The sequence below is a fragment of the Lepidochelys kempii genome, chromosome 2, assembly GCF_965140285.1.
Source record: "Lepidochelys kempii isolate rLepKem1 chromosome 2, rLepKem1.hap1, whole genome shotgun sequence".
Taxonomy (NCBI): Eukaryota; Metazoa; Chordata; order Testudines; family Cheloniidae; genus Lepidochelys; species Lepidochelys kempii.
The window spans coordinates 235,396,417-235,424,218 of record NC_136381.1 but is presented as its reverse complement, the minus strand read 5'-3'; the positions used below and the strand labels follow the sequence as shown (position 1 = coordinate 235,424,218).

Below are 27,802 nucleotides of genomic sequence, written 5' to 3'. Positions count from 1 at the left end.
TGAAACCCACTGAGCACCTGAGTGCATATATGTTTTTAGCAATGACTCTTTATCCTGGCAAGTATGCAGAAGGGACTGTACCAGGTCCATGTCTCTAACCCATCTAACCACACATTCATTACAGCATGAAGCTTCAATAAGTGAACAACAGTGCTTAGCTAGCACTCGTGCCTATGCTTTGCATGAACACACTGTTGAAGGGAGATAGGAAAGAAGAACACATGTGCAGGACAACCCAGAATTTAGCCCTAACTGTATGACTGATTACTAGAATTTTTGAAGGATGGAGACATGCTGTTGAATTGGGCACATTTCTTAGACTAAAGACAGACATTTAGGTCAGATATTTTCTAAAGAAGCAAAACATGGTTAGTTGAAGTTTGGGAAACCTCCATTAAAAATGACCTTCCAAATGTACTAGATGCATAGGATTGGGCAAGATTAGACAAAAGGGCATTTAACAGTTAGAAGGATAAAAGAGGAAATAAAACCTCCCCTACTGTATTATATCATTCTGAAAGAGGCAAGAAACTGAAGAGGTGGGTGGCAATCATCACTAACATGACAACAGCTAGGGAATGCCATGACTGAACTGCAGCAAGCAACAGAAGAATTGGGGAGATTCTCATGAGCACACAGTTCGCTTGCATGGACATTTGTTGCTTGATAAAAGTATGTTCCCTCACCATTAATTACTAGTCATGCTACAAAAACAAAAGAAAAGAAAAACAAACAACAAGAAACAGCTCTAACATATGCCTTTTATCAGTCATCTACTTAAGGTGAAATATAGGACTATGAAGACACTAGCCATGTATAGCAACAGCACTATCCTGTTATTTGTGACAAGGAATTCAGATCTTCTGTTGCACTATTTGACTCATGTTCACAGGATTCCTTTTCTTTGAAGCACACAAAATACTGTTGTTCTGCTCAGTGCTCCACCTCCTTCCTGTTCGTTGCAGTCACTAATCCATTCTGGGCCTCACCACATACACACACTTATTAAAAGAAAAGCATATTTAGAATGAGATCATGCTGAAGATATTTCATCGGGGATAAGACATGAAGTCTCTACTCCTCATCAGAAAGATGGTTTAGTGCAGTGTTTCTTGACCTTTTTCATACTAGGGACCAGCTTGCTAACTTCCTAAATGGTGATAGGGAGATCTCAGGGACCAGCGCCGGTTGTTGAGAAACACTGGCCTAATGGATAGACTGGGACTCAATTTATGGTTCAACTGCAGACTTCTTGTGTGACCCTTGGCAAGTCACTTAATCTATTTTGTGCCTCAGTTCCCCATCTGTAAAATGGGGATAATACAGGGGTGTTGTGAGGATAAAAATCCATTAAAGATTGTGAGGCACGTAGGTTCTCTAAGTACCGAGATAGGCAAAACACTCATTAAAGCTAATGGACATTTTACCTTACAAAGAACAAATTACAAAACCGAATAAGGACTTCAGAATTTGGACCCTCTGAGCATAACTTTAAGTTTAGAGAGTTTAGAAGGGCTTGCTGTTGGTCATGTCGCTATATATATCTATATCTATATATATAAACACTGGAAAGGACTGCTGAACATGAGCTCTCAGTGCAACATTGTAACTACAAGGGCAAGTGTGACTCCTGGATACATAAGATAATGTTGGGGGAATTCTGCACTGAAAAATTAAAAATTCCATGAACAATCTTTTAAAATTCTGCAAAATTCTGACTATTGTATATGTGAAAAAGAACACAATATAATCATGCCAGTTTCAGTTATCTTGGTTATTTATTTCAAAATATCTGTCAGCAACTATGTCTGTAACAATACAGACTCCAAAAAAGATTCAGGAAATGTTTTTTGACAAATAGATTCCTTACTAGGCATATCAATACAGAACTTTGAGTAATAATTCATTTAAACTACAATACAGAAATGTATTTCTAGCAGCCCTCAGAAGCAGTGCAAAGGCTTGGGGGTGTCAGGGGAATGGAGGAGCTGATGGAGAAAGAAGTAATTGCTAGGAAGGAGCCTGGGAGTGAACCTGAAGGGATGCTGACTGTGGGTGGCAGAAGTATGGAACAGGTTGTTTTTTGTGGGGGAGTGATTATTAGGAGTTGGTGAGCCTCCCCCATGCAGACCCTGGCTGACCCCTAGCGACTCTCATTCAGTCAGGCACATCTGCCCCATCCCATGTGTCCCTGCATCACCCCTTCCCATCCCCATGTGCCCCTGCACCCCTCTCCCCTCCTCCCCATGTGGCCCTGCACCCCCATTCCCATTCAGCCCCTGGCTCAATGCTGACACCCCACTAGCTCCTGTACCCCCATCCCAGTCTATTCCCCCCACTAGCCTTTCTGAATCGCAGTCTGAGAGAACCCCAGCAGCACCTTGTGATCCACTCTGTCCATCCCACCCCATACCCTGTACCTCCTCACCTGGTCCCATGGGCAAGGTGCTGTGAGGAAGACAGAGGATATAGAAGATAGGAGGAGGATGTTTCATTGGCTCTGTACACGGGGTTAGTGAGACCATTACTGAAATACTGTGACCAGTTCTGGTGCCCCCACCAGCAAAAAGGACGTTGAAAATTTGAAAGGGTTCAGAAAAAAGCTAAAGGAAATATTTGAGATCTGGAAAACCTGTCTTACAGTGAGAGACTTAAGAAGCTCAATTTATATAGTTTATCCCACAGAAGAATAAGAGGTGACTTAATCACATCAACAAGCACCTACATGGGGAAGAGATTCCTGATAATAGATGGCTCTTTAATCTACCAAAAAAAGGCATAATGAGAACCAATGCTGAAAACTGAAACTAGACAAATTCAGACTAGCAATAAAGCGTAATTTTTTAAAAAAATAGTGAGGGTAATTAATCATTGGGACAGCTTACCTGTGATGAAGTCTCCACCAATTGAAGTCTTTAAATGAAGACCAAACGTGTTTCTAAAAGGTATGCTCAGACTCAACCAGAAATTATGGTATTGATGCAGATATTGCCGGATGAGATTTCTGCCCGGAGGAAGTCAGACTAGATTATTATAATGGTCTATTTGAGCCTTATAATCTATGAGTTTATATTTTGTAGGTGAGATTTGTACTTATGGAAGTAAGGGACTGAAGTGGTCACCCGGTAAAGATTCAGGAATTCGGTGCAGCAAAATCAGGCCACAAGGGGACAGCAATTCTCTCTCACCCATTTTGATCAGACAGAGATTTAAAGACTGATCAGGCAACTATTTATTTATCATTATTAAGTCTGATTGTGATGGCAAGAAGATGAAAAATATATAACTTTAAAAAGGAAATGAGGGAATAAAATATTTATGTTTGTCACTGGAAATGGAGAAAAATCAAATAATTATTTATTTTACAATAAAATTGTTTAGTGCCTCTTAAAAATGCTGAATTACTTATTTAAAAGCTTGATACTCCACTGGACACATCAGGACACTTTAGTATATTTTCATGGAGGAGACAGTGACAAAGACCAGAACTTTGTATTAAATTATTTTTTTTTGTCATGACCATGATTTTTGTGACAAAAAGCTAATATTTGGGGCCAGATTCCAACCTACCCCCCTTCACACTGTACACTACCTTACCAGGGAAATTGTCCAAGAGAGGTCAACAAGACTATTTGTGGAGAAAGGGAGAACTCAACATCGGCACTAAACTTTTACCTGTTCTACTTTGCAGATTCATGGCAATTAAATTATGTTATTCTTCACCCAGCTGGATTTATTGTGGGTTTCTACAGCAGATGGGAGGCTCTTGCTACCCCGTGTTCTCTTGGTTTGCATCAAGTTCTGTGAAGTAAGATCACTTCAAGGCTTAATCTGAGCTGGAAGTGCCAAAGTGGAGCTAAACAACTATTTCTCTTTGTATCCTGCTCACTCTGTTTTTCTTTTCATTTGCACCATGAAAATAGGCCTCTATGTAAACAGAGCTGAAGGCAGTCTACAGCTTGGCTTTATTAGGAATTGGTCAGGAGCTAACAGGTCAGCAAGGATTTGTTTTGAAAACAGAGGTTTGAAGTTATCTGTGTTTTAACAGCTTTCTGCTGAGGAATAAAGTTATCTTTCTGTTGTTCATATGGCTTAATTACTTATAGAAAAAACCCTAGATCTCCCTCCATCCAAAAAAACCAACAACCCCCAACAACAAAAAAGGACTGTGAAATCTATGAATGGATAACTAAAGTAAATACCAGTCAATAAAGCACAAGAATCATTAACCAAAGCACATTTATGAAGATAAAACTTTAAGGAGGGAAAAGACATTTGTCCAGAGAACCAGCTTCTAATGTTCCAAGATCACTTGGTTTACAAAAGCAACAGACATACAGGGCAAAAACTGGCTCTCAGTTCCACGTGTCACCCTGTTGACTTCAGTGGGATTGAACAGGTGCAGCTAAGGGCAGAATTTGGCCCAGAGAGACAATATGAAATCATTTCTGCAGTGATGTGCAAAAGGAGTGATATAATAGTCTCCTACTAATCTTATTTCTGCAGCAGGTTATCCTGCATGAAAAGAGTGAGAATGACTTCACTCTTGAGTTCACAGCAAAAGGCCAAAATTGGCTGGTAAACTCAGACAGTTTGAACAGTAAAGCACACAAACATTTGTGTCTATGATGCATATTCTGTTGAAATGGTCTGTGGATGTACCTTGTTGTCAGTTTAGTGAGTTCTCCCCCACAGTATTGCACTGCAACTGCTGTAACAGAGCATTTACTCTCCAAACAACCCAACCCTTATAATTCTGCAAACAACAGAACTATTTTAAGCCAGAAATATCTATGTCTAAAAGCAACCAATTAATAAAATACAAAATACTGATTTTTGTCTTCCCTAGCAGCCCAGGATTCTACATAAAAGACAGTCAAAAACACAAAGTCTGGAGTTGACTCATCTGTTCTATGAACTGAATAGTGAAATCTCCAAAATATAATGCAACAGACTGCCTGCTAAGAAGAGGCTAAAGGGATAAAAAAAAAAACCCTATGAAATGCCTCTTTCTACTTTACCCAGTATTCATGAACCCCTGACTCTCTGCTTCATGTTTGAAACTCTGTTTAGGCCAAAGAGGATTGAGGACAGCACTGGCCCATAACCACAAAGGCATCCAATCTATTCGTGATTCCCAGTCATTTCACTGAAAATGTCCACTTGAGAAAGCCATGTCAGCATTCTATTGGAACTTTTATTGCAGGGCCAAATCCCAGCTCCTGCTCCATCCTCACTGGCTGCTCCAGTCCAAAGGGGATGTTAAGATGGCTTAAAGAGCTAGCTGGGATTCCCATGCATAAAGCTGACACATCAGACTCTCTAGGTGTTATTTGCTCCTGGTCCACACAGTGTAGAGGCGTTCTGAGGACAGTTGGAGACTCAAGTGTGTTGTGGCCCACGTAAGCTGGCAGAACAGTCTTTAGCAGACCATTCCAGCCAGCACAAGTTAGAATGTTCCCTGAGGCTGCTCTAACTTGCAACTGGGACCAAACTGGTCCCTGACTGCCAGCAGTAGGAATGCTGCTCGATATAGTGGGAAAGAACTATTGTAGAGTTTAACCAGAAGGAAGTAGGAAACAGCATCAACCTTGATTTCCCCCAGATATCCAAACTGCATCACACGAATTACCAATGAAAGACCCAATAATAATATTTTTTCTGACAGGGCTTTTGTTCAATCTCCAAAATGGAGTTTGAAATGGCAAAACAACAATATGTAATCAAAGGGAGTTATTTCAAACAGACAGAAGTTATTTATAGTTAAACATTTCCCAAACTACTCGGTGTGCAAAACACCTCACTGTATTATCTCAGTGAAAAGTGAACTTAAAAAAACCCCAAGACCGTTGCTCCTACAATTTGGCATCAGAGTAAAAAAGAAGTGTTGTGGCTGTCAGTGTAGCATTCTGAAAGAATGTTCTTCCTGCCCACACAAATAGTACTGAAGATTTATTTGCACATAGTTTATCATTATCCTCTCATAGAAAGAGAAGTTTGGGCCTTAAAAGGACCAAAGTAAGATTGATAGTTTGGACCTATGGATAGTCAAAGATTTGTTTCTTTCCTGTTTAAACATAGCAGTTGAATCTATAAAGCACTACTGAGACACAATAGACTATAGGTTAAAGCACTTTAAAACAGAGACAATATTAAATCTGCCAGTCTTACCCAGCGTTTATTCTATGCAGATGCAGGTCAGGGGTGCTATGGTTACAGAAGGTGCATGGAGAAGCAGGGAGTGAGAGTCCCCATCCTGCTCTTAAAAGTATTGTCAGTCTAGACTGGAATTAATTATTTCACAGCAGCTTTAAATGCTATCTGACTACCTATAATTTCCCCCTAAAACCATTTTTTTACACTTGCCTACTATATAATACATATTAAAAATATGACTTTGCTTTATGGAGGCAAGAGCTTAGGGATTTATGAAAAACAATCTGCAAGGTAGGGCTAAAAACAAACAAAGATCTCAGATCCAGGAAACTTAGCAAGAAGCACACAAACAGTTTGGAGGAACTGCATCAGGAAAAGTACTAGCAGCAGTGAGCAGCACTTATCTTCCCCCATCCGCGGTCCACCCTGCGGACAGTGGCAACACGACCATCATACAGCTTCATAGATGTGGTGTAATCTTTGAATCCTCTTTCTTTTTTCCTGGAGTATCCAGGCGCTGAGGACCAGCAGGACTCCTGAGCCTACTCAAAAGATCACTGAAGTCAGTGGGAGTCTTTTCATTGATTTCAGTGGCCTGTGGATCAGGTCTTAAGCGATACAAATCCTAAACTAAAGATCCCAAACTCTACATACCCATTTAAAAGATGCATTAATTTAGCATGAGGAGATCAACAAACAAAAGGGGACAAATTGGCTCAAAACCTATTGCCTTACATATTTATACAGGTTTATTTGGTCCTGCCTCAGCACAGAGGCTGAACTTGATGTAAACAAGTAAGGCAATATATTCCGGAGACCTCAAGCACCAAATGAATCTTCAGTGATGCCTCATTTATCTTCCACTGCAAAACATAATACCAAGTAGAAAGAACAGTTCCTTTTCTGCTGAAGTGAAGAATGAAGGAACACACAGTCATGTTACACATTTATGACTTCAGCAGCAACAAAAAGAGAAGATAGGCCTTTATTTCATGTTGCACAATGAAACTAAGATGCATGTTTATCCACTATAACTATGGTCCTTCTGAGTTAATGCTTAACTTTATAATGTACATTTACTTCATATAGAGATAAGCCAGAATTCAATCCCCTAATCCATTCATATACGTATAGGTTTTATTGGCTACTTCTTTAACCTTTTACTTGTGTTTCCCCAACAGGAATTGCTTTGTTAAACCTCAAAAAAATCATGATAAAACGCAGTAAGTCAAACAGGAATTCTAGCAACCAAAAAACCTTTCTGAATGAGGACTAGAGAAAAATGAATGTGTTAAATCATTTATTTGTACTGGATCAGTACCAACAGGCTCCAGTCAGGGATCAGGATCCCTGTTGTGCTAAACAGTGTCCACACAGTCTCTGCTCCAAAGAGCCTGCAGTCAAAGTAAATGACAAGCGAAAACAGATGGATACAAGAGACAGATGTGGGGAGCACAAGTGATCAGCAAGACCATTATGAGTGGTTTAACAAGCAGCAGTCACTGTGAACCAGCTGCACAGTCACTGCTGAATGCTGTGTAGGCATTGTGACAGATGTGAGTTTTAAGGAAGGATTAGAAAGAGGATAATGTAGTGTCTTTGCAGATTTTTATGAGGAGCTTCTGATAAAAGTGGGAGGAAGTTCAAAAGCTTTTGACGATGCAAATGTCCTACCCTGGGGCCATTCAGCATTTGTTACAGCCACCCTGTCAAATCAAACATAATATGGAGGAGTATGAGACATACCAGAGCAATGTCAGCGTGTATGATTTTGTTGTACAGTGGACTGAACACTACTAAATGTCACTTGAAAAGGTAATTATGGAACCCTTAAGTGGCTCCAGAGTGAAGGTTGTGCTGCTGCATGCAAAGGGACTGATTCAAAACCCACAGAAATCAATGGGAGTCTTTCCAGTGACTTCAGTGAGCTCTGATTCTTAAAGCAAGGGTTCACCTTTTCTCCCATACTAATTCATTAAGACTTTTTAAAAAGTGTTAATAAAACAGACTTGAGTTTTCTACCCAAAAAGTTGTGAGGTCAGAATTCAGGCTGTGCATCTGAATGCAATCATGAGGAACTGGATGTGTGTATTATGAATGCTTAGATTGTGGAATTCAAAGGGAGTTTTTGCTGGGGAGCTGAGCAGTCTGAGTCTGTTTGCGCAGGAGGATGACTGGGAGATAAGGCATGTGCACAGACCCTTGTACAGATATTAGTTTTTGCCTAAGGGGTGACTTCTTTGATTTTTAGTGATTGTGTTGTATGGACTCTAATTAATGAGTTTGTGTGAGTGGGTGCATTAGATGATAAGAGGAAAGCATTACTCGATACTATGATGCACTGAAGACGCATGCATGTCTACAATATCCAAAATTCATCCCTCTGCCTAGCAATTTCCTTTCTTTTATTTTTAACAAGGAATTAACCTTAACCTCAGTTTTCTCCCAGCAAGACTGTTTCTAGAGTGTCCCCTCTGCAAAATCTCCCGTCTCACCCCCTACCCTCTCTTCTCATATTAGAGATGCCTCATCTTTTATCCTCCTGAGCTGGGATCTAATGAAATCCACCCATTCTGGGTGGTGGATAAGTCAGCAGAACAGCAGTATCTCCATGCAGGGATCTGGAACCTGACATCCTGTCACACGCACTTTAAAAAGATCTCCCTGGGCACTGGGCAGGAAGGAAGGAAGATTGTTTATATGAGCAGCTGTTCAATGGTGTTCCAATAATCCATGAAGAATCGTTTATTGAAGCCATGTTTATAAAATGTAGGACTCCTTGCTCAAACGCTTCATTTTTGTTTTATGGGACAGTTTGACATGTTCAATGACTCCACTTAAACATTCATTTCAAAACTGTCATCAACTGCCAAGTGCTATACTAAATATACTAGGTTCACTACTGTAACAGGATTGAATTAGGAACTCTTAGAGCTGAACATGTGATGATGAACCACTGAACAGATAACATCCACCTAAATGATGAGCCATTCTAAGAAAATAAGTCAAATGGATTTTTCATCAACAAAGGCTAAGTATGCAATTCTCGGAAAGTATTGCCAAGCTTGAAATACTGCCAAAAAAAAAAAAAAGCAACAGCCTTCAAATAGATGGCTTTGTGGCTATGCTCGTGTGAGCACAATATTACTGCAAGGGCCCTTATATATCTAGCTGCTTTCAGTGAAAACTTGCTGGCCAATGCACAAAAGCCTGAGGACAAGCTTCTGTAGTCAGAGTTCATATGAAAATGGAGTAAAAATGAAGAAAACACCTTCAGTGAAGACTTGCTGCAATCTCTTCTATTTAGAATTCCCTCTGCAGTTTCAGTGAGATAAAATATATATATCCATGTAACATATATATGGTTATTTGCAATGATTTAGCCTATAACCATAAACTTTAGCTTACGGTCAATACACCTACCCTGAACAGGGAGATGCGCAAAATTTGGCAACTTTACATAAGGCTGCTGGGTGTTTGGAACTGGATGTGTATTGCATCAGTGGAGGTAAGGTGCCTAAATACCTTTAAAAATCTGACCCTTAGACTCAGTGCCTAAGTTCCTCCTATAAAATAGGGATAATTTCCAATCTCACAGGGATGTTGTGAGGATAAATACATTAAAGATTGAGAGGTGCTCAGGTACTACGGTAACTGGGGCTATATAAGTACCTGAGATACAGAGTCTATGATAGGCACTGAGTAAACACAGAGTAAAAGATGGTTCCTGATCCAAAGTGCTTTGTAGAGCTAATTGGATCCTTGTAGATGAAAGATAGAGAAGATTCAATAATTTTAAAATCTCCTTGTTATATGAACATCAAACACAATTTTATATATTTTAGAAACAAAGGTACAGTCTACTATGCTGATGAGAAAACTGGAAAGGTTGGACATTATCTAAGAAGAGACTGAATACACAGGGAAATAGAAGAAATGGTGTCATGGTCTGAGATTTACTTAATGCCTTAATATCTAGATCTGAATTTACTGCTGGGACTCATTGCTTTAATGGGTCTCAGCAACTGCCAAACTTGGAGTGGTTTAAAATCTGCATTTGAATTTCAAGGGTTGGGCCCATTTTGATTTAGAAAAGGGGAGATTAAAAAGGAACGTGATTAAGGTGTATATATTATGAGTGATAAAGAATGGAAGAGAATGGAATGGAAGTTACAAAACCGACAGAGTCAAAATTAAGAGAGGATGAACTGAAGTAAAGAAAGGGGCTGGTATTAAGGGAATACAAGCAAGATACCTTTATGCAGGTATCATTAATGTGGAAGGGGCTGTTATGAGCTGCAGCAGAAGGTGAATCTGTGAAGATATTTAAGAGAGAATTAGACAAGCAATTAGAGACAATAATGTTTACAGGGCATGAATGCCAGACTGAAAACTGGATGGACCAAAGTTTGGTTATATGGTCTCCTTTTGTCTGCAATTAGCGTTTCAGCTTTCCCAAAAATCTGATAAGAGTAAACTTGAAAGTCTCTCCTTCAAAGAGAAAAAAAAATTACCCAACTCTTCTCTTTAACATAGAGATGCTAATATAATTATAAAAGAGAATCTGATGATACTAATCATGTGGTGGTGACTCACCTCATTATTACCAAGTGTGTTGTTATTTCAAGACTTCTCATTTTCTTTGATTCTAACAAGAAATACATACTGTAGCTCTGAAACAGCTCAGTTCGTCTTGGCCAGCAGCAATTAACATTTACCACTGCTTGTTAGAATACCAAGGAGGCAGAACACCAATACAGTAATTGGCTAACAGGGGTGTGGCTACTCTTCCTGGAGCGCAGAAACTATTTCCGTAATACCTTCCAGGCAGAAGCAATTGATGTGGAGTACAGTATTCATTGTCTATGCTTTCTGTGTCTGAAATACAATGGGTATTGAAACACTGAGCAGGAAAGAGCACCTCAGGGACAGAATGTTCACGTTTAGAGAAGGCATCACATAACTATCTAATGACCCCCCCTGAACTGCAGCTTACCCTAATTTTCTTTTTATCAATGTATATCTGTGTAACCATGACTCTTCTGATTGTCCATTTTATTTAATTCAGAGTCTGAAAAGCAACCTCTGTTCTTTTATCCTAAGTCCAGGTACATTAAAAAAACAAGAACGTTGCTTACGAAGATAACCAATGCTAATTATCAACTCTCCTCACCTCTTCAACCTTTGGTCATATAGCCATCTAGCATAACTATACTACAGCCATTGCATCCAAGTGTCTAATAATGAATATTGCTCCCCCTTTAATACACTTGGGACTTGTCTACATTAACGCTAAAGTCGATGTAACTATCGTTGCTCATGGGTGTGAAAAAACCACTCCTCAGTGACCTAAATTACATCAACTTAAAGAGGTGTCTACATCGTGCTATGTCAGTGGGAGATGCTCTTCCGCTGACATAGCTTCCACCTCTCGTTGAGGTGGAGTAATTACATTGACGGGATTACGTCAATTATGTTGCACCGATGTAGCATAGTAGTGAAGACAAGCTCTTGGTTAATCCACTTAGCTTGCTCCTGTCGACACTTACACAGGCGCTTAACCTTTAAGCGGTAGTCCCACTGAGGCCGATAGTGCTACTCTTGCTTAAAGGTAAGTACATGTGCAAGTGCCTGCAGAATCAGAGCCTTAGATAGGACTAAGACAAAATGGGGAGTAAGGGAGAAGATGCACTGTAATGGAGCGTTGTGTAGAACAGGATATTCTGCTCTCAGATGACAACACTTGAGGCAAAGTCTGCCCTTTTCTTTTCAAAACTATATTGCAGTTTTATACAGGTTTTCATATTATTTTATGTCCCAAAGGACACTAAATGAACTCCCATTTGAAATACATAAAAATGGAATAGAAATGCCTTTTGAAAGGAATATATCTGCTAAATTAAATCATTAAATCTCTATACAGTAATCATAAATAATTATTCTTTAGCTTATGAACATTAATGTGTCTATTTCCCCTTAACCGGTATATATAACTCCAGTTAGCTAGCATTAATGAAATTCACATCTGTATTGAAAACAGTATGTCCCTTAAAGTACATTAAACATAGTAAATCAATTATTCCCATTCTTCTGGAACCACAAACAATGCAGACCTCGAAAATGAATGCTTATTAACGGAAGCAATTACTTTATGACATTTGTCAATGTTCCTCTTGTACAAGAGAAGGAGATGAAATCACATGAAACAATACCGAAGTAAAAAAAAATCAGAATAAACCAGAACACAGAAAGATACATGAATAGAGACTTGTGGCACATTCCAAACATAACAGAAGGGATAACAGGGGAAGGGGAGCAAAAGGAGAACAGTCACACCTAGAGTGACATCAGATTGGACATGACCTGCACTGTCCCAGGAGTTTGCCACAGCACCAACAGTTCTCTCTTAGCTGAGGAGGCCACACCCCCCTGACTGCCGGCGGCGGGGAAGGAGGTGTGTCGCTAGCTCCTGAGGGAGGACTGCCTGCATTCCAAGACATGGAGGCCAGCCAGTCGGAAACAGACCCCAACATACTGGCATGGGACGTTACCGAGAGGGGAGAGACCGGAGAATCCCAGAGACTTGGGTAGGAAATAACCCAGGAAGTTTTGTGAGGAAACAGTTACAGAACCAGACCAAGGCTTGGTGTGTTTTGATTGGAGCCCTGGTGAGTGGTGAGCCCTGGTAGCAGGCAACCCCACCACCGATTGGGACCTAGTGGAGAGGGCGGGCCCAGGTCCCCCTATCCTGGCCACCACCCACCCTGAGGTGGTGGCCCCACTCACCATTATTATGGACTCTGGCTGCTAGGCCACACTGCCCTGAGAGCAAGGGCTGTATCACTGACTCTGGCCATTGGGCTGCTCTACCCCGACAGCAAGGGCTGTAGTATTGACTCTGACCATTAGGCCACACTGCCCTGAGAGCAAGGGTCATAGTAAGGACTAAGGCCAAGAAGCTGTGCTGCCCTGAGATGCAGTGCAGCCCTTCCAACTTGACCATGGGGCTGTGCTGCACCTCTCCCCTGCCCCCACGGGGTGAGGGGGTGTATCAGCCCTGTGACAAGTCCCAAACATGGAATCCTGTACTCATTACTTGACAGGTAAGTAAATGGTACTAAGTACATTGAGGGAGAAAGTGCATCCCCACTGAAGTTAGTGGGAATTTTGCCATTACCCTTAATGGAGCTAGGATTACACTCTAAATGTTTAAACCATATTTTGTTATGTCTCTCTTTTCTGAGATCTCAGTATGGGATTTGTAATGACTATAGTTTGGTACACAGCATGTCACTGGACTTGTTGCCTCATGTTTAATTTTTGAAGTCTGAGTCAAATGTATCAAAATGCCTTGAGGACTAGTATTAAGCTCCCATGAACTGCAGCTAACAATATAATGCAGATGTGGAACTGCACTACTGTATACTGGCCTCTGCCTTTAGTTATGGATGCACAGTTCCCATTTACTTCAATGAGAACTACTTAGGTGTATCTGAGGATGGAATTGGACGGTTGGATTTTATGTCTGAACAAAGATGCTTTGCACTTTCAAACTAGGGATTTCAAAGTGTGTTATAAATATTCATATGTTTTGCCTCCCAAGATAGATGGAGAAACTAAGGCACAGAGGGCGAGATCCTAAGCTGGTGTAAGCCAGTGGAGCTCCATTGAAGGCTAGGGGACTAAGCAGACACCAACGCAGGATCTTGGCCAGAGTGATTAAGTGACTCGCCCATCATCACAGAGGAAGTACAAGTTAGAGCTGGGAACAGAACCCAGATTTCATGACTTCCAGTCTTGTGCCATCCTTCCTCCCTTAGCAACCATATTTATACAACGGTTAGCCTTGAAAGCTTTCCAATTTTTACTTTCTTAATTGGATAATAGTGCCCTTAGTATTCAGGGTATTCCTTATAATAAGTACGGTTAGTATTGTAAAAACTGAAAAAAATTACTTGCCTACAAGTTTTTAATGGTGACCAATGCGAACGATAAGATAAGGAGAATCAAATATCTCAGGCGTTATGGCAGAAGCCAATGGTACAGACGGCTCAGGCAATTCTACATTCAGAATTTTGAGTGTGTGATTTTCTTCATGGCCCTAACATTTTCCTCCTGGGGGTGGGGGGATTTTTGCACACATGGTTGTATTAATTTTTTTTAACTTCCTCAGAGCTTGCATTTGTCTGTGTGCACACAGAGAAACAGAGCTGAAATGGAGAATGGATTTGGAACAGTTTATTTATTCTGAAAAGCAGAATGACTGCATTCATTTGATCCTTGATGTAACAGGGTTAAGCTCTGTGTTGCAGCGTTTTTATTTCTGCATATATATATATATAACTATTTTATATTGCTTAAAGTAAAAATACCAAATGTCCAAACACAATAATAAAATTTGTTCATTTAAAGTTGATGGAGGACTCAATGCAAATGCCTCAAAATATTTTGTTAATGACCCTTCTTGTTTATTTTTATGTATACAAATTTGTAGCACAAAGTATTTCCTCAGGCAACTAAGTGCTCCTGAAAATACTTTGCATATGTAAAATATGACTGGGCCCACTCGACACCAGATCTGGTTTGCTAATACATTGGTAGAAATTTTTGACATTTTTAAAGGGGTCTATAATTTCCGAATGAGACTTATCTATGCCATGTTCCTGGAGATCTGTAAACATCTGTGCTCCTCACACCACGCATTGTGATTGTTCTGTTCTTATGAGGCATTCAGAGGCAGAGGACTGAAAGATGGAAATTCTACTATTGAAGAACCGCTGCAGAGCAGCAGCGTGACTCACACTGGTGTCAGAAGTATATATGTGTCTGCAGTCACAGAGAAGCCAGATACCTTGGCTCTCTCATTGTAGGCTCCTACAGCATAGTAATGCAAATTTTATCTCATTTGCAGATCTGGTTTTGGACAACCATAGAATGCAGAAGGAAGCCTAAATAAAACTATGATAATTATAATGCCTCCAGCCACACACCTCCAGGGATCCAGTCAGATTCTATAAACTAAGCAGGATTGCACCCGATTAGAATTTAGCAGACGTTAACCACTCTTGAGTTTCTTTGGGAAGTGGTACTGGCTATCACACTATGTGGAACCCTTCCTCTCTGCTAGTAGGGAACAAATGCCCCTGACATTTGGATGCCCTATTCTCCCTGAGGTGCTCTCTTCAAATGAGACATAAACCAGAGTTAGAAAACGCTACCAGACATCAACTAGCAAGGACACTAAATCCATTGGCCAGAGCAGGGGTGGGCAAACTCTTTGGCCTGAGGGCCATATTGGGGTTGCAAAACTGTATGGAGGGCTGTGCCTCCCAAAACAGCCTGACCCCACCTCCTATCTGACCGCTCCCACTTCCCAGCCCCTGACTGTCCCCCTCAGAATCCCCCCCACCCATCCAACCCCTCTGCTCCCTGTCCCCTGACTTCCCCCCTCCTGGGGCCCCCCACCTCTAACTGCCCCCTGGGACACTACCCCCTATCCAACCCCCTTGCTCCCTGTCCCCTGACTGCCCCCTTCCAGGGCCCCCCACCCTTATCCAACCCCCCATCCCCTGACTGCCCCAACCTCTATCCACAACCTCTGCCCCCCGAACAGGCCCCCCGGGACTCCCAAGCCTATCCAACCCCCCCCATTCCCTGTCCCCTGACCGCCCCCCCAGAACCTCCGCCCCATCCAACCACCCCCTGACAGGCTCCCCAGGACTCCCACACCTATCCAACTGCTCCCTGTCCCCTGACTGCCCCCCAGGACTCCCCGATCCCCTTACCATGCCGCTCAGAGCAGCATGTCGGGCAGCCACACCGCCTGGCCAGAGCCAGATGCACTGCCCTGCAGGAGTGTGCGGCCCCGCCGTCCAGAGCGCTGCCCATGCCACAGCATGGCTGCGGGGAAGGGGGGACAACAGGGGAGGGGCCAGGGGTAGCCTCTCCGGCAGGGAGCTCAAGGGCCGGGCAGGACAGTCCCGTGGGTCGGATGTGGCCCGCGGGCCTTAGTTTGCCCACCTCTGGGCCAGAGGTAGATAGAAAAGACAAGGAGAGAGGGCATTCTTCTCCCCATCAGTGAGATCTGGGTCAGTGCCCTGATTGGAAGTCTACCTCACCCACCAAGCTGCTGGGAAGAAGGAGAATGTGGTAATTTTTCCTGGAAACTTCATTAGTTTCAGCCTCTGACTCACGGGTGCCGGATACGCATGAAATGCTCTGAGGAGCTTTTTCTCTTCTTCCTATTACAGTACTTGTAACAGTCAGGAGACTTGGAGAGGACAGGTCTCCCATACTTTATCTTTCCCCCATGAAAAACTTCAGTGCTTGCTTCTGTTGCTGTTTAGAACTTTCCTAAGTAACAAAAGGGCGAAACTGACATGATTCCTACCTGTTTCACTGCTGCTTGAAGAATTTTGGAGTGCAACAGTGAAACTAACCAAGTTTGCTAATTTCACACTTTTGGAACTTGGGAAGCTATGAAGAGCAGTCCTGGCAGTGGAGCTGTGTGTCTGTTTACTCAGGAAGATATCACTGTGTCAGCTTACATTTGAAAAGTTATCTTTGTAACCATAAGTGAAAAGAAAAGGAGTACTTGTGGCACCTTAGAGACTAACCAATTTATTTGAGCATGAGCTTTCGTGAGCTGTAGCTGTAGCTCACGAAAGCTTATGCTCAAATAAATTGGTTAGTCTCTAAGGTGCCACAAGTACTCCTTTTCTTTTTCCGAATACAGACTAACACGGCTGTTACTCTGAAACCTGTCATTTTTAAAGTGACAAATTCTGCAGAAAGTCATGCCACACTTGCCAAAGAGAGTTTCCTACTCATCACTTCGGGATTTTGCAAGCCCTGTGTAAAACCAGGTAACAACCATTTGTGGCTACTAATGAGCCTATGGCACTTTTCACAAGCTGGTGTCTTGACCAAATTGAAACACAAATAATTATATTCTAAATCCCCCCTACAGTTTCATTTGGATAAGGTATTCTTTACCTCCTCCCCTAAATGTTGTAAAGTGTTGCTGTGAAATTTTGAACAGCTACAATGTTCCAACTCAGTGAATGCTTTTCTCTGGTGGATGAAGTGATTTCTGTGCATCTTTGCCCCATGGGATCTTTCAAGAAGGAAGGAACTATAGGCATGATTCAAAACCCACTCTAGTCCAGAGAGGTCTTTCCATGAGCTTAACAAGCCTTGGAGCAGTTTAAGATATAATACGTCAGAGTAGGTTAAATTTTGGTATGGCAGTGGTAACTTCCATATAAAATGTGTCCAGGGCTATATATCATTTTGATTAAATATTGACATAAAAACTAAGGCTGTTGATTAATTGCAATTAACTCAAATATTAATCGTGATTAAAAAATTAATCACACTTTTAATTGCACTGTTATACAATAGAATACCAATTGAAATTTATTAAATATTTTTGGATGTTTTTCTACATTTTCAAATAGATTGATTTCAATTACAACACAGATACAAAGTGTACAGTGATTAATTTATATTATTATTACAAATATTCGCACTGTAAAAACAAATAATATTTTTCAATTCACCTCATACAAGTACTTTATCGTGAAAGTGCAACTTACATAAGAAGATATTTTTTCTTACATAACTGCACTCAAAAACAAAACAGTGTAAAACTTTAGAGCCTACAAATCCACTCAGTCCTACTACTTGTTCAGCCAATCGCTAAGACAAACAAGTTTGTTTACGTTTACGGGACATAATGCTGCTCGCTTCTTATTGACAATGTCACTGGAAAGTGAGAACAGGCATTTGCATGGCATTTTGTAGCCGGCTTTGCAAGGTATTTATGCACTAGATATGCTAAGCATTTGTATGCTCCTTCGTACTTTAGCCAGAGGACATGCTTCCATGCTGATGATGCTCATTTAAAAAAAAATGCTTTAATTAAATTTGTGACTGTGCTCCTTGAGGGAGAACTGTATGTCTCCTGCTCTGTTTTACCTGCATTCTGCCATATAGTTCATATACCAATCTCAGATGATGACCCAGCACATGTACATTTTAAGCAGATTTGATAAAACAAAAGGAAGGTACCAATGTAAGATTTCTAAAGATAGCTACAGCACTCAACCCAAGGTTTAAGAATCTGAAGTGCCTTCGAAAATCTGAGAGGGATGAGGTATGGCGCATGCTTTCAGGTGTCTTAAAAGAGCAACACTCTGATGTGGAAACTACACCAAAAAAGAAAAACAACCTTCTGCTGGTAGCATCTGACTCCGATGATGAAAATGAACGTGTCAGTCCACACTGCTCTGGATCATTATCAAGCAGAACCCGTCATCAGCATGGATGTGTAATCCATGTGCCTAGTAGGGAGATATCTCTTTAAGAGACTCATTGGGGGGAGGTAGGAGAGAGTTGTGTCTGGGATCATTGTGGGGGTTTTTTGGTTTTTTTTTAAGTTGAATTTTAATTTATTAGGCAGACAATACAAAGAGATTCACTTAGATTTCTGACTCTGTGTTTGTGACTTCAACACTTTCACAACAATCTTCTGCTCCTCAATAAGGAAAGCTCATTTGATTCTGTCACGGACACATTTAGCACACATGGAACTGCCATAGGCTCTGCTAACATGCTTCTTTGTTTTTGACAACCCCATAAGGACTTTAGGGCTCACAGCACGAACATCGCGAAGTCTTCCTGGACACACACCACATGCAGACTTTGGTGCCTTGCGAACTTTCTTAGTGTAAAGGTAAACAATCCTGGTACCTGGTGTCTGGAACAGCCTGGTCTTGTTAGAGGCTGTGTTGTAGGACAACCTACGACAGTGTGTCAGACGCTGAACCAGTTTTTATAGTGCTAGGCAGATTTAGCACTCCCCATCCAGAAACTTCTCAAATTGGGTGTGGTAGTTTTGGGTCTGTTCCAATAGGTTCCCTGTTGCAGGAGTCAGACTCCATGAGGGCAAGCAGTCAGGGCAGCTGCTTTACAATGGGCCATGTACCCTTCGTGAGTTGAGAGAAGCTGAGCCCAGGAGCAGAGCAAGCTGTTATCCCTAACTCTGAAGCATTTTGCAGCAGGTTAGTGATATTGTTAACTCTCTAACAGGGAAGCATGGGCAATGTTAATTATAGCAAGGAGAAATGGGGAGGGAAAAATAACTTCTGTTTTAATTGTATGCTTTGAATGTTGTTTTGATTTTAGCTGAACTGTGATAGTTAAATTGTCTCAACTAATACGATTCACCAACTTTTCTTTAAATATAGTAATGGGGAAAGAGTCATTTATATTTTGTTGTTCTCAGGTTTGTGTTTTCTTTAAATCTATACACTTGTGAATTAACTGAGTGATTGGTTAATTAGTTAGCTGACGACTTGCTAGCAGTGATTTCAGAAGAGGAAGAGTCTGCATGGATTTCAACTGAAGATTCCTACAAGCAAGTGGAGGAAAGATGTTTTAGACCAGGGGTCTCAAAGTCCCAGCCCATGGGCCATCTGCAGCCCGAGAACCTCCCCACTGTGGCCCACAGAAACTTTTTTAAAAGTTCTTTCATCCAGCCCTCATGGCTGCCAGCTGAGGGCAAGGGGCGGGAGGGAAGCAGGCAGGAGAGATTCACATGCCCCACCAACATTGCTCCATCCTGCTGCTCCTGGGACCCTTCCAGGGGTTGCACTCAGCAACGTGTCATTCACCTTGGTCAGCTCCGCTCCCTGCAAGCGGTTCCCTATCCCTGCTGTTGCTGTTGGAGCCACAGAGGAGAGACCCAGGCAGCCATGCTGCTGGCCGTCTGCTACAGGCGCTGACCCCCGCAGCTCTCATTGGCTGGGGGGGAGGGATAGAGATACCATAACTAGTTGCCGGGCAGAGTCAGCCATGGAGGCAGCATCATTAGTTGCCAGGCAGAGTCAGCCATGGAGGCAGCATCAGTTGTCACTGGGCAGAGTCAGCCGGGGCAGCAAGAGGCCAAGGGCGTGAGGGAAAAGGGTGGGAAACGGGCTGGGAGGTGGTGTGAACACCATCTTCAGTGACATTATTGGCCCGCTAGGAGGATTTGAGGACTGGCACTGGCCCTAAGGTAAATTGAGTTTGAGACCCCAGATTAGCAGATTATATAGATTTGGTGATCAAAGACTAACTGAGACTTAGGTGAACTAAACCTAAGGTTTTGGGAACTCAGTTTTTCTCACTGTGCTTCTGTGGGGACTGAACTACTCAGATTTTAATTTGTTTTCTTTATGTTTATGTATAACTGTGACGATAATGTCCGTGGACTATAACATAGCCATGTTATGCTGTAAAAATTAGATTTGTTACTTTATCATAAGATTTTATAAAGTTATTTAATTAAATTCATTTCTTTAGTTCCTTTTGGGACCTGAATGTGGGGCAATCCTTGCTGAAAATCCTTAGAGACTGAACTGTGGATCTCAGCTACTTTTCTATGGAAGTTGGGGAGGGTTTGAAACTGGAGAAGGGCAATGAAGTGAACTCTTGCCCACCCAAAGGTTACAGACGCATGTCCTCTGGAAGAGTGCTTGAAGCATGAAGGGACATATGACTCTTCAGCACATCTGACACATAAATATCTTGCAACGCTGACGACAACAGTGCCATGCAAACACCTTTTGTCACTTTCATGTGATGTAAACAAGAAGCAGCAGCATTATCTCCTGAAAATGTAAACAAACTTGTTTCTTTTAGTGATTGGCTGAACAAGAAGTAGGACTGAGTGGATTTGAAGGTTCTAAAGTTTTACATTGTTTTATTTTTGAGTGCAGTTTTTTTTAATGGTACATAATTCTACATTTGAAAGTTCAACTTTCATAATAAAGCAATTGCACTACAGTGCTTGTATTATGTGAATTGAAAAATACTATTCCTTTTGTTTTTTATTGTGCAAATACTGGTAATAAAAATAATAATATAAAGTGAGCACTGTACACTTTGTATTTGGTATGGTAATTGAAATCAATATATTTGAAAATGTAGAAAACATCCCAAAATATTTAAATAAATGGTATTCTATTATTCGTTAGTGCAATTAATCACGATTAATTTTCTTAATCACTTGACATCCCTAATAAAAACACATTGACCTGTTTTTAAAAATTCTGGTGTAATTTTGTACATCTACATGCTAAATAAATAGCTATTTGATCATATAAACTGTAGCATAAAAGAAGTTACACATGTTCATTAGCACTAACCAACAGTTCTAACATGACCTACTAATCAGCTATTTAGATAACGGCAAAATAGCTTCATAAGTCTCATTAAACATATAGAAAGTTTCCTTATTTAAAAATTAATTTAAATGAAAGGCTAAGTTGCAGTGTAAGCATGAAGGAGCCTCATATTTTTGATAACTGGTTTTGGAAAAAAATACAAAAATGTCTCTAAAAAGAGTACTTGTGGCACCTTAGAGACTAACAAATTTATTTGAGCATAAGCTTTTGTGAGCTACAGCTCACTTCAACGGATGCATTCAGTGGAAAATACAGTGGGGAGATTTATATACATAGAGAACATGAAACAATGGGTGTTACCATACACACTGTAACAAGAGTGATCACTTAAGGTGAGCTATTACCAGCAGGAGAACAGGGGCAGGGGGGAAAACCTTTCGTAGTGATAACCAAGGTGGGCCATTTCCAGCAGTTGACAAGAACATCTGAGGAACAGTGGGGGGTGGAGGGGGAATAAACATGGGGAAATAGTTTTACTTTGTGCAATGACCCATCCACTCCCAGCTATCTTCAAGACACCACTGACTTCCTGAGGAAACTACAATCCATCGGTGAAAATCCTGAAAACACCATCCTGGCCACTATGGATGTAGAAGCCCTCTACACCAACATTCCACACAAAGATGGACTACAAGCTGTCAGGAACAGTATCCCCGATAATGTCACTGCAACCTGGTGGCTGAACTTTGTGATTTTGTCCTCACCCATAACTATTTCACATTTGGGGACAATGTATACCTTCAAATCAGCGGCACTGCTATGGGTACCCGCATGGCCCCACAGTATGCCAACATTTTTATGGCTGACTTAGAACAACGCTTCCTCAGCTCTCGTCCCCTAATGCCCCTACTCTACTTGCACTACATTGATGACATCTTCATTATCTGGACCCATGGAAAAGAAGCCCTTGAGGAATTCCACCATGATTTCAACAATTTCCATCCCACCATCAACCTCAGCCTGGACCAGTCCACACAAGAGATCCACTTCCTGGACACTATGGTGCTAATAAGCGATGGTCACATAAACACCACCCTATACCGGAAACCTACTGACTGCTATTCCTACCTACATGCCTCCAGCTTTCATCCAGACCACACCACACGATCCATTGTCTACAGCCAAGCTCTGCGATACAACCGCATTTGCTCCAACCCCTCAGACACAGACAAACACCTTCAAGATCTCTATCAAGCTTTCTTACAATATCCATCTGCTGAAGTGAAGAAATAGATTGACAGAACCAGAAGAGTACCCAGAAGTCACCTACTACAGGACAGGCCCAACAAAGAAAATAACAGAACGCCACTAGCTGTCACCTTCAGCCCCCAACTAAAACCCCTCCAACGCATTATTAAGGATCTACAACCTATCCTGAAGGATGACCCAACACTCTCACAAATCTTGGGAGACAGGCCAGTCCTTGCCTACAGACAGCCCCCTAACCTGAAGCAAATACTCACCAGCAACCACATACCGCACAACAGAACCACTAACCCAGGAACCTATCCTTGCAACAAAGCCCGTTGTCAACTGTGTGCACGTATCTATTCAGGAGACACCATCATAGGGCCTAATCACTTCAGCCACACTATCAGAGGCTCGTTCACCTGCACATCTATCAGTGTGATATATGCCATCATGTGCCAGCAATGCCCCTCTGCCATGCACATTAGTCAAACTGGACAGTCTCTACGTAAAAGAATAAATGGACACAAATCAGACATCAAGCATTATAACATTCAAAAACCAGTCAGAGAACACTTCAATCTCTTTGGTCACTCGATTACAGACCTAAAAGTTGCAATTCTTCAACAAAAAAACTTCAAAAACAGACTCCAACAAGATACTGCTGAATTGGAATTAATTTGCAAACTGGATACAATTAACTTAGGCTTGAATAAAGACTGGGAGTGGATGGGTCATTACACAAAATAAAACTATTTCCCCATGTTTATTCTCCCTCTTCACCCCCCACTGTTCCTCAGACGTTCTTGTCAACTGCTGGAAATGTCCTACCTTGATTACCACTACAAAAGGTTCTCCTCCCCCCACCCCCGCTCTCCTGCTGGTAATAGCTCATCTTAAGTGATCACTCTCCTTACAATGTGTATGATAAACACCCATTTTTTCCATGGTCTGTGTGTATATAAATCTCCCCACTGTATTTTCCACTGAATGCATCCGATGAAGTGAGCTGTAGCTCACGAAAGCTTATGCTCAAATAAATTTGTTAGTCTCAAGGTGCCACAATTACTCCTTTTCTTTTTGAGAAAACAGACTAACATAGCTGCTACTCTGAAATCTAAAAAGAGTATGTCTTTAAATGCACATAAAGCAGTTTGATTATTTTCTGTACTTAGAGCAATTATTTGCTGGGTCTAAGCCTTTTTGCAGATGAGCAAGATCTCTTTCGACTCACACAATCCACACTACACCAGGAAAGCAGAATATCTGGACTATTAAAATACAAGAGCATGAACTTGGTTTTTATACATTATGGTAGAATTAATGTAAATATAATCCTTTTGTTTCAGATTTAAAGTAGTATTACAGGGCCTACTGCCTGGCCCCTGAACTAGCACTCTGCTGTACCAGGTGCTGCATCCCAGTTTGATTTCTGGGCCTGATCTCTCACTCTGTGAGCCAGCCAGCTAGACAGACAGGCCAGTAGAGGCAGTGATCTGTCGCTAAAGCAGGCCTAGAAGTGGTGTTCATGGGATGAAAGGTTTCTGAAGGGGAGGAAATGGCAAGAAAATACTCTAGAGAGGATACCCAGTAAGAAAAGTGATGTTAACCTCAGGTGGTCTAGAATTCTCTCCAGGCATATACCAAAGTAAATGAGAAAGAGGCATGGTATAGTAGAAAGAGGTCTGGGAGTCAGGTCTCCTGCATTTGTCACTGACTTACTTCGTGGCCTTGGGCAAATCTCAAACTCTTAGGACACATCTACGCTGAAAAAAAAAATCCTGCAGCAGCAAATCTCAGCCCTGGTCAACTGACTTGGGTTCACTGAGATCACGGATATAGGGCTAAAAAATAGCAGTGTAGCTGTTCCTACTTGGGCTGGAGCTTGGGCTCTGAGATCCTCCCCCCTCACCAGGTTTCAGAGCCCAAGCTCTGACCCTAGCGAGAAAATCTACACTGCTAGTGTCAGCCTCGTACTGTGAGCCTGAGTCAGTTGTCCCCAGTTCTAAGACTCACTGCTGCATTTATTTATTTATACAGTGTAGACACATCCTTAGCCCCAGTTTCTCCATCTCTGAAACACAGATCATCACTTATCTCCCTCCCTCATGAGATTCTTGTGAGGATCAGGATTAGTTATCTCATGTATTGTAGCTATCCAACACACTCCTAGGGCATTGGCTCTAATTCACTGAGGAGGGGAAGACTCGGCTTATATTTAGGGCACTGTATCTAATTTTAATACAGAGAAAAGGTAGCTCTGCTCACTTGATGAATATTTCAAGGGTTAGGTGATCACTTAGAAGTGAAAGGCTTATCAGCATTCCCCTCACACAGATTTACTTCAATGACTAAAAGCAACATTCTGAATGGACATTGGAGCCCTGCATTTTTTCAGGTTCTCCTATAACCCATATCTTCCTCTTACAGCATTCCAATTCTCATTTCCACATGCTCCAAGGCCTGGTAAGAACAACTTGCTTTTAACACCAGGGCTTGATCCTGCAGTGGGCCAGTGCCATACTTGGTACACCTGGAAGAGGGGATAAAGGCAGCATTGTTACATTTTCCCTTCTGGCTCCCCTCCCAGTCATGGGGGCATGTTGCATTCTATTTTATATAGTTACTTAAACCACACTCATCAAGGTAGTATCTGAGCACAGTTACAATTTCTTCATCATCTGGGTGTATTACAATGCCTCACTTTCTCCTTAGAATCAATCTCACACTCTCTCTCTCTCTCTCTCACACACACACAGGCTTATCATTCGAACACACAAACTCTTGTCCAACAACAGTCTTTCACCAGTCCCCAAAGCTCAGCAGTTCTTCTGGTCTGTCCCCAGGAGTTCACAGTCCTTTCCCCCTCTGTGTACGTGCTTTCTTCTACCCTTGTACCAGGGACCACACAAGAGTCCCTGCTTACTGGCTTTGTTCTCAGGTCTCTCTCCTAAACCCTCATGGAACCATTCCCAGGCCACTTCCTTCCCAATCATGGAGCACCTCTGCCCAAGTGTGCCTTGACACTAGTCTCTCCAAACCTGAATAACTGCCTCTGAAATATTCCCCAGCTTGTCTGGCTCTTGGTCACAAACTCAGTAATATGATCCTTCCCCAGAGAGTCTCATAATGAGCAAATAAACACAACACAGGTTGGTGCCTTGACTGGCACTCTTGTTAAAGGCCCAGCTCACCCTCTCACAGGGTAAAAATTAGAGCAGCCAAGTTGGCAAGGATCACCAGAACCTCCCATATGCTGGGGAAAGATGGGGCCCAAGCGCAAGTCACTTAGAGCATGTTACATCGGCTTTCCATCTCCTGTGGACTCTCCCATGCAAGGGGGATCCTCATCAGTCCCTTTGGGACAGCTTTAAGTCAGCAAAAGGAGACTGGACCAAGGTCTGTAGCATGAGAATGTTAATGCTGTAGAAAGCAATACAGATTTTATATGAAACCCCAAAATGTATGGCTGGGTCAGAAAGCAACAAAGTCCAAGGGGTGTACAGTTAAGGCTGCCACAAGGCTTGTGCTTCAGCATACCACAAGCCATCATATATCAGCCACAAACACAGGATAGGTGCTTAGATAGATCAGACAGACAAATGCAGCATTCATGGTCCTCTGTCAGAGCTTTCTGCAACACTGGATAAGCTTCTTGAAGAGCAGGGGTGGGCTAAGTTGCCTATCATGAGACTCAGTCCATCCAGATCTCTGTTCCAACCCAACACCTTCCCACCTACATCAGATAATCTTCATGTAATCTTCACTTTGGTGTCTGAGGCCTTCCTGATGAAGGCGCATTCCAGGATGGCTCACAACTGTTCTGGCGAGTACTTCAAAGCAGGAAGAACAGGAATGTGCATGCCTGGATGTGGGGGCAGAGGCCTGCAATACAGTTGAGCACTTTTACAAATCAGAAGTGAAGACTGTACATGCAGGGTACAGTTTAATAACCTGCCTATTAGGAGTGTAACAGAAGCAGCCAGCAGGAAGGAGTGGATGTGTAACACAGCTTCTGAGTGGCCTTCTGGGTCCCAACTTGAAGTTACTGCCTTTAAATGTCAGTAGCCAGGCTTACTGGTGTCACCCCTGGGCCAGGGCAGCAAATGTAAATAGTTCCAAGTCTTTGAAAGAGAAACAGACCTTTGGCCTCCATACTTAAGCCTTACAGCATGCAGGGCACCTGCTCAGAAACGGGATAAGCAGCCACAAATTCCTGGGGATACGTGTTTACAAACAGAGCACTAAGCAAGGTGTGCATTTGAAGGCAACAGCTTGGGTGCATTGTGGGGCATGAGGCCAAAGACAACAAGGCCTTCAACTGCTTGAGGAGTGCACCAATGACCTACATGATGCAGATTCTACTGTGGGCTTATTACTACTATAAAAGGAATTCTCTCTATATATATTTGTTAAAAGCACTTTCTATCACAAATTTTATCTGAGGATACAAATTTCCGTTTTAAATGGTACTTGCTGTACATTTACCATGGACGGTGGTTACACTTGTCAGTTCTGTGTTTGTGGTATTTCCCATTGGGCAGGGAAGACCATGGTGCAGTAAAATGTCGTTTTAAATTCACCCACTGCATTCTTCCATTAAGGACAGTATTTGCTAGTGGGCAGACAAGAGGAAACAATAGGGAAACATTTATAAACACTTCTCACTACTATTTTGAATATGTTTACTGATATATTAATTATTTAAATGTCTCTTTTTGGGAGACCCTCTCCTCCCTCCAGTCTTTGGTCCACAAACTGTGGCTGACAGAGAAGCCCTGGTTCCTGGAATAAGTGGAAGAAGCAGCTTTAAATGAGACATTTTTTTCCTCTCCAGCAGCCCCCTCCCTCCCTTTCCATCTAAAATAGTTCCCACTTCAAGCAACTGAAATTGCTGAACTTAAATCAGCTCTGTACTGTATGTGTTATTGTTTATGTAGTGCGAGAGGTGTTTTCATTTAAATGAAGCCCTGTTACCTACAGGAGTGCTGCTAAAAGTTGCAGCCAGGCTGGGAAGGGAAGCAGCAGTTTCCCAATGCTTCAAAAGGTCTCACAACTCAAGGGAAGGACAGGAATGGGTTTGGGAGAGGAGAGTATTTTTAAAAAGCAAAATTCCTGTGGCCATGATGTTAATGGGGGGTAGGTATGAAACGTAGTTATTCCCCTTTCTTTTAATCTGATACAATGGCCATAAAGATTTTTTGCTGTTTCTTCCAGCAATGAGGTCC

General features: G+C 41.9%; 1 protein-coding gene and 1 pseudogene across 16 annotated transcripts in view; both read right to left on the bottom strand.

Annotated features, from left to right (window-relative positions):
• KIAA1217 (KIAA1217 ortholog) overlaps positions 1-27,802 on the bottom strand; it is a 547,501-nt gene that overhangs the window by 178,078 nt on the left and 341,621 nt on the right. The window lies entirely within an intron of this gene.
• The window catches only part of LOC140907943 (large ribosomal subunit protein eL34 pseudogene), a 40,500-nt pseudogene continuing 31,317 nt past the window's right edge, over positions 18,620-27,802 (bottom strand).